The sequence below is a fragment of the Rutidosis leptorrhynchoides genome, chromosome 10, assembly GCF_046630445.1.
Source record: "Rutidosis leptorrhynchoides isolate AG116_Rl617_1_P2 chromosome 10, CSIRO_AGI_Rlap_v1, whole genome shotgun sequence".
In the NCBI taxonomy this organism is placed as follows: Eukaryota; Viridiplantae; Streptophyta; class Magnoliopsida; order Asterales; family Asteraceae; genus Rutidosis; species Rutidosis leptorrhynchoides.
In genome coordinates, this window is record NC_092342.1 from 44,107,695 (window position 1) to 44,115,258 (window position 7,564).

General features: G+C 32.5%; 1 non-coding gene across 1 annotated transcript; it reads left to right on the plus strand.

The window, feature by feature from the left end:
• The first annotated feature begins 350 nt into the window (after positions 1 to 350).
• LOC139873726 (small nucleolar RNA R71) lies at positions 351 to 457 on the plus strand. The gene has a single exon (XR_011767452.1). It is a non-coding gene; the product is annotated as a small nucleolar RNA R71 (small nucleolar RNA).
• Positions 458 to 7,564: the final 7,107 nt, after the last annotated feature.

Sequence of the window (7,564 nt, forward strand, 5' to 3'; positions counted from 1 at the left end):
GTTCAATACTGAGACAATCTTTTGTCAAATGTGGTCCTCCACACTGCTCACAACTAATTCGTATTGAGTGTATATCTTTAGTCATCTTTTCCATTCGTCTCTCGACAGCATCTATCTTTGCGGAAATGAAATCTAAGTCATGGCTAGAATCGGCTCTAGCTGCTTTAGATGATCTAATGATATCTTTTTCTTGGTGCCACTCATGTGAGTGGGAAGCAGTGTTATCAATAATTTTATAAGCATCAGTTTCTGTTTTCTTCATAATAGAACCACCAGCTGCTATATCTATGTCTTTTCTTGTAGTGATGTCGCATCATTGGTAGAATATTTGTACTATTTGACAAGTGTCTAAACCATGTTGCGGACATCCTCTTAATAACTTTCTAAATCTAGTCCATGCCTCATATAGAGTTTCATTCGGTTTCTGTGTGAACGTAACAATTTCTCCTTGAAGTTTTACGGCTTTAGATGCCGGAAAGAATTGTTTAAGAAATTTTTCAACTAAAACGTCCCATGTATCAATTGCCCCTTCAGGTAACGATTACAACCAATCTTTTGCTTCTCCCTTTAAAGTCCAGGGAAATAACATGAGATATATATGTTCATCCTCAACTTCTCGGATTTTAAATAAAGTGCAAATCCTATTAAAGGTACGAAGATTTTCATTTGGATCTTCCTTCGGCGCACCACTAAATTGGCATTGATTAGTCACCATATGTAGAATTTGTCCTTTGATTTCATAATTTGGCGCATTAATGTCTGGATGAGTAATTGCGTGACCTTGGCCAGTGCGTTTAGCTCGCATTCGGTCTTCCATACTTAGAGGTTCCAGATTCTCCATAATTGAATTTGTTGAATCTGAATCACTAGAGGATTCTGATTTAATGGTTCGTTCCTCAACAATCTCTGTTTGAATGATTGGTGGTTCCGGAGGAAAAAATAATGGTTCAGGATCTATGAATTGTCCCTGAATATTCTTCGGATTCTCAATTGTGAGGTCGGGTTCAAAAAATGGATTATCGAAAATTTGAATTGGAGTACTTGGTCGACTGGATGACGATTCTAAAGAAAAATCAACGGCGACAATATTTGCTAGATGTCTTGATCTGGTTACAGGTGGTGAACGTACAAAAGGTGGTGAACGTCTTGCTCGGTGCATTCACTGAATATCCTATTAGTTTTTAAAAGGAAAGAAAAATTATATAAGTTATCCAATTAATAGACTTTTCTGATTTTGCCCACGTTTCGAATAGCCAAAAGATGCAGCAGAGGGGCAAGATTCGTTTGGTCTCAATATAATTGAGTACTGTTTGGCTCCAATAACCCGGTCCACGTACAAATTCAACTATTACTACGAACCAGAAAATTTTGATGTCTATCAATTTATCCACTTAAAATAAATTTTCGTAATTTTAAGAAATTTAGAGAAGAAGTAGAATAAAAATCTATGTCCTAAAAACTAGAATGGCGAGAAATAAGAAAGAAAAAGAGCGCGTCGAAAAAGGTAAAAAAAAAAAGGGTTGAAAAATAAAAGGCGTCGAAAAATAAGAAAGAAAAAGAGTGACTTATAAAACTTTAAAACACTCGATTAACCCAACCTTATTACTATCACTAACTTAAAATTAAAATTGCAAATTGAGATTACTAATTGGAGTGATAATTGATACATAGGTAAAAGGCGTCGAAAAATGAAAGTAAGAAAGTAGCGCGTTGAAACTTAAAAAAGAACTAAAAACTAAGAATTAAAAGTTGCGTCTAAAAATATTAAAGCTTACAAGAAAAACTATATCCCAAATGGCAATATCTTAAAAAGGCACTAAAATATAAAAATGGCGTCGCAAAATTCTAAAGCACCTAAATCTTAGTCTAAAGAGAAAGCACTTAAGGGATTTTACGGCAAAGCCTAAAAATCTATAAAAAAAAGAAATAACTATGGCAAAAATTATGACTTAAAAGTAAATACGAGCGAAAAATATAAAAATTACGCTAAAAACAAATAAAAAGGGACAAAATATAAAAATATACTAAAAGTCGTAAAAAGTACAATTTTTATAAAATTATTATTTTTATATTATTTATTTTATAAAAGTATTAATTTTATAAATTATTTAAACTAATTAACCTAAATACATAAATTAATTAAAATCTAAACTAACTAATTAAATATTAAAAACCTAATTAGGGTTTTAAATTAATAATAACAAATAATACCCGTAATAAATGCTGAATTAGGGTAAACTGTGGCGTGTCAGACGATCTCATACGATCGCATGAAAATATGCCTTCAGGCTCATGCGATCGCATGAGCTTGGATTTTGGACCAGGTTACGGGCTGCTACAGTACCAGGCCCGAGTATTTTTTTTTCCTGTTTTAAATATTTATATAATATAATTACAAAATATTTATATAAAATTTATATTTTTACAAACTAAAATAAAAATAAAGAAACTTTATAAAACTTATATATTTAACAAAATCTTAAAAATATTTATATTTTTATTTTCTTTTTATATTTTAGAATATTTAAAACGTATTTTTACAAAAGCGTATTTTTTATAAAAGTAAACTAAAAATAAAAATATTTTTTTTATATATATATAGCGTTGCGCTTCCGGCGTTTAAGCAGAATTGTCCCCGGCAGCGGCGCCAAAAATACTTGATGTTAAAGCTAAGGGGTATAAAATACTATTAAATTTTACAAGAAAATACTATTAAATACGATACAATTTTACACAAGATATTTATTTATTTATATAATGGATATACTTAAACCTTGCTACAACACTTATAGGCAGTGTACCTAATCGTACAGTAGTGTAGTTTTTAGTAAGTCCGGTTCGTTCCACAGGTAATCTTTTAAACAAAGCTTAACGCTATATTAGTTTAATTTATAAAAATACAAATATATATATATAAGTAATATTATTATTATAAAAGGGGGGTTTTTACCGTTTAATGACCGGTTTGTCGATTTTAAAACTTAGTCGCAGTTAAAACCTAATGTAAAATATTAAAAATAAATACAAGACTTAATTTAAAGCGTAAAGTAAATAACAATAAGGAAATTGCGATAAATAAAAGTGCAATAAAATAAAATTGCGATAATTAAAAGTGCAATTAAATACAAAAACAATAATTAAAAGTGCAATAATTAAAAGTGCAATTAAATATAAAATAAAGGAAATTAAATATGAAATAAAAGAATTATGCTTATTTAAACTTCCGTAATCATGATGTTTGACGTGTTGATTTTAGTTTTATGCCCATGGGTTAATTGTCCTTTGTCCTGGATTATTTAATATGTCCGTCTGGGTTTTGTCCATAACAGTCCATCAGTCATAAATATAAAGTGCGAGTGTCCTCGTCAAATTATCCTTATACCCGAAGTTAAATATTCCAACTAATTGAGGACTCAAACTGTAACAAGGTTTTATTACTTTGTTTAATAATTACACCAGGATATCGACTGCGTGTAACCTAAGGTTTTAATACTTTGTTATCAATTATGCCAAGTGTCCTTGTACATAATTTTACCCCTGTTTTAATAATTCCATAGACTATTAATCCATTTTCGTATCCGGTTAAATGAACGATTATTCGTACATATAAATACCCCGCCCATCGTGTCCGATCGAGTGTATATGGTTATTTATAGGGACGTCCAATTGTAAATCTTTATATTAAAATTAACAAACTATCATTTAGTTAAACAAATATAAAGCCCATTAATAGCTCATAGTCTAATTTCCACAAGTGTCGTTCTTTTGTCCAAACCCCAATTATGGTACAAAGCCCAATTACCCAATTTTAGTAATTAGCCCAACATCATGATTACTTCGATTTAAATAAGCATAATAATAACTTAGCTACGAGATATTAAATTAAAAAGGTTGAACATAACTTACAATGATTAAAAATAGCGTAGCGTTACATGGACAGAATTTCGACTTGCACCCTTACAATATGCGCTAACATACCCTTATTATTAGAAATTAAAATTAAAATTAAAATATAAATATATATATACGTTTACATATAGATAGAGAGATTGATGGATGATATTGATGAACCAAACACTCGTTTTTATAGGGCATGTGGGCTGGAAAAGGTGCTCATGCGATCGCATGAGCTTTGCCCTTCAGGCTCATGCGATCGCATGGCCAGCTGGGGAGGCTCAAAAGTCTACAAAAACGTGGGCTGCTTATTTTTTTATTATATAATATAATATACATAATTAAATTTAATTATATATATATTATATTATATTCTTGTACTCCGTTGACTTGTAATTTTTAGTCCGTTGCGTCGAGCGTTGAGAGTTGACTCTGGTCCCGGTTTCGGATTTTCGAACGTCCTTGCGTATAATTTAATATTTTGTACTTTGCGTTTTGAATCTTGTACTCTTGTAATTTTGAGACGTTTCTTATCGATAATTGGAACCTCTTTGATTGTACTTTGTACTTTTGAACTTTTTGGTCATTTGTGTCTTCAATTCGTCGAATCTGTCTTTTATCTTCACCTTTTATTATTTAAACGAATATCACTTGTAAATAGGACAACTGCAACTAAAAGCTTGTCTTTTTTGAGGAATAATGCTATGAAATATATGTTCATTTTTAGCATTATCAGTGATAAATGTTATTATTTAGGCGGGAAAACGATCGACAAAAATAACATTCAAGATATTATCGTGCATGAAGAATGTGAACGTTTTTTTTCCATGTTTTGTGAAGTAAAATTTAGCCCAATTTAGAGTTTAAGGTGAGTTTATGGAATAATCCCAAAACACCAAACCCTAAACTCTAAACCGTTCGTGTCAAAAACTCAATCTAAATCCTAAATCTAAACCCTAAACCCTAAATTTCAAAACCCTAATATCTGAACCCTAATAGCTAAAACCTCAACATAAGCTCGAAAAACACGATAATTGTTATATATTACTTTTTCGAGCGTTTTACAGCTAAAATTAAAACATTTATCACAAAGTGTCTTTATTAAATGTTCATATTTTCATCTCATCTATAATGTTCGTGAACAAAGTTTTTTCAAAAAACGAAGAAAAAAAATATATTTTGCTTCCCCCCGATTGATTACTTTCCTCTTGATCCTACCACTATATATATATATATATATATATATATATATATATATATATATATATATATATATATATATATATATATATATATATATATATATATATATATATATATATATAGTAGAGGGATCAAATGATAACATTTTAGGAATGAGAACTCTGAGAACTAAGGTAGTCGAGCAAAAAATAGGACGCAGTCGAACAAAAAATCACATATACGAACAATTTTTTTTGGCGGGCGAACAATTTTCCAGAGGGTCGAACTATTTTGGCTAGATGCAAGTGCTATTTTTGTTCTACATTTTTATGTAGGACATGATGTAGAACACATGTAGAACATGTTGTTCTACACTTGTTTTACATCATTTTTCATCAAATTAAGTTAGGGTTTAGATTTAGGGTTTAGATTTTAGGGTTTAGGGTTTAGATTTTAGGGTTTAGGGGTTTAGATTTAGGGTTTAGGAATGAGTTTTTTACACGAACGGTTTAGAGTTTAGAATTTAGGGTTTAGGGTTGAGGGTTTACGGAGTAAACCCGAAAACCCTAAACCCTATACTCTAAATCGGGCTAAATCAAAAAAAAAATTTGAATTTTGAAAAAAACAGGTGAAATTCGAAAAAAAAAAGAAATTCGAACCAATTTTCGTACTACAATTTTGTAGAACCGAACCAAAATTTTGTAGAACCGAACAAAAAATCAGGCGGCCGAACAATTTTCCCCAATTCGAACGAATTTTCGTTCTACAATTTTGTAGAACCCAACTGATCAATCCTTAATTAGCGATGTTACTTAATTACGGATTGAGTGCAATAAGATTATAATGGAGGATGGAATGTTTGATGATTATTTTGGGCCCCGATGATCGTCTTTCACTTTAACTATCAAGTGATCAACCACCCCGACCCGGTCTTGATTGTTAATTAGCTTAATTCACCTTTACGCGGTGTAAAAATCCCTTGGGCAAGATCACAAGTGGAAATTACAAAGGCTTAGACAAAATGGCAGAGAATCAACAACCTATAAATGAGAGGCCAAGCTCCCTATTTATAGGAATCGAAATATCCGCGGTCTGCGAGTTACTTAACTATCCACGGAAACTCAGCGGATTAAACCGCGGTCTTGCATTAATGCGAAAACATAACCGCTGTACTTATTTTCAGCGAATATTGTATAGCTTTGCCTTATAATTCGCGTAGTTCTGCCTTTGGCTTTTGGCAAATAAAATATACATATACAATGCCATGTATATGATCAAGTCCCCCCAGTTTATTATGATGCATTTTCGCGAAGCTAATGCATCATGATAAACTTTAAAAATAACGAAATGCTTCTTAAAATAGTTCGCAAACAATACTTTAATATTTCTTACCGCCCATTTATTACCGTTGTTTTAATTAAGGTCAACGCGTAATTACAACGGTAACTTTCGCCATTCTGTCAAATCAACACGCTGTAACGGCTAGAAAATTACCGTTTACAAGTTGCGGTAATTTCAGCCATTTAAATGCAATGATTATCTTTTCAACTTGCTCGCCCTAATCCCGATTATAAATAACATAATAATCCGCATAAAAACTTTACTCTTTCTCTTTCAATTTCATCTGCAATCAAATTCGTCGAATCACAATCGTACCGTGCAATTAACAATTCCAACCTTTAATTCCTTCAATTTTATCATCCAATTTATTTTCCTTATTGCAAATGGCGTCGTCTTCTTCTATGCATACTCCCGGAGGTTATGTTTCCTATATGACGGAAACAAAACTTCAAACCCTACATGAATGGTATCCGCCACTTGCTCAATTTGTTCCTACCGCGCCTGCGGCAGAACAGCGAGCCGATACTCCCCCTAAAGGGATGATTTCTGTTTACGAGGCTGCCATTTCTCAAGGCAACCTTCGATTTTCACTTACCCTCTTTTTCCGCAGTGTTTGCGAATACTATAATATCGCTATGGCACAGTTGCATCCTAACGCGATTAACAAAATTGTGCTGTTCGAGATGTACTGCAATGCCACTGGCCAACCACTACTGCTGAACGTTTTTCACATGTGCAATAGGCTAGTGCTATACGATGTTGGGTGGTTTTCTTTCCGCAGTAAACTTGGCATAATGACTTCACCCAAGGACTCAATAGGCAATTGGCGCAGTTCGTTCTTTTACATCAACGACACCGCCTATTTGGATAGTGTTATTCCTAAAGCTTGGTGTACAGAGCTTAACCCCGAGCTCAATGAGAGGCCTGTACTCGATGATCTTGAGAATGACACTCTCAAGACACTAAAAAACGCAGGCATATTTCTACGAGCTTAGTCGAATGTACCACTGTGCATTGGCAGAGTGTCAATCCAATAGCCATGGAGCGACCATGATGCGCTTTTGGTTGACCAATCAAAAAATGGTATGCCGCTGAAATTTATCGCAGTATATTAACATAATACACTTACATTTTTCGCAATATTTTT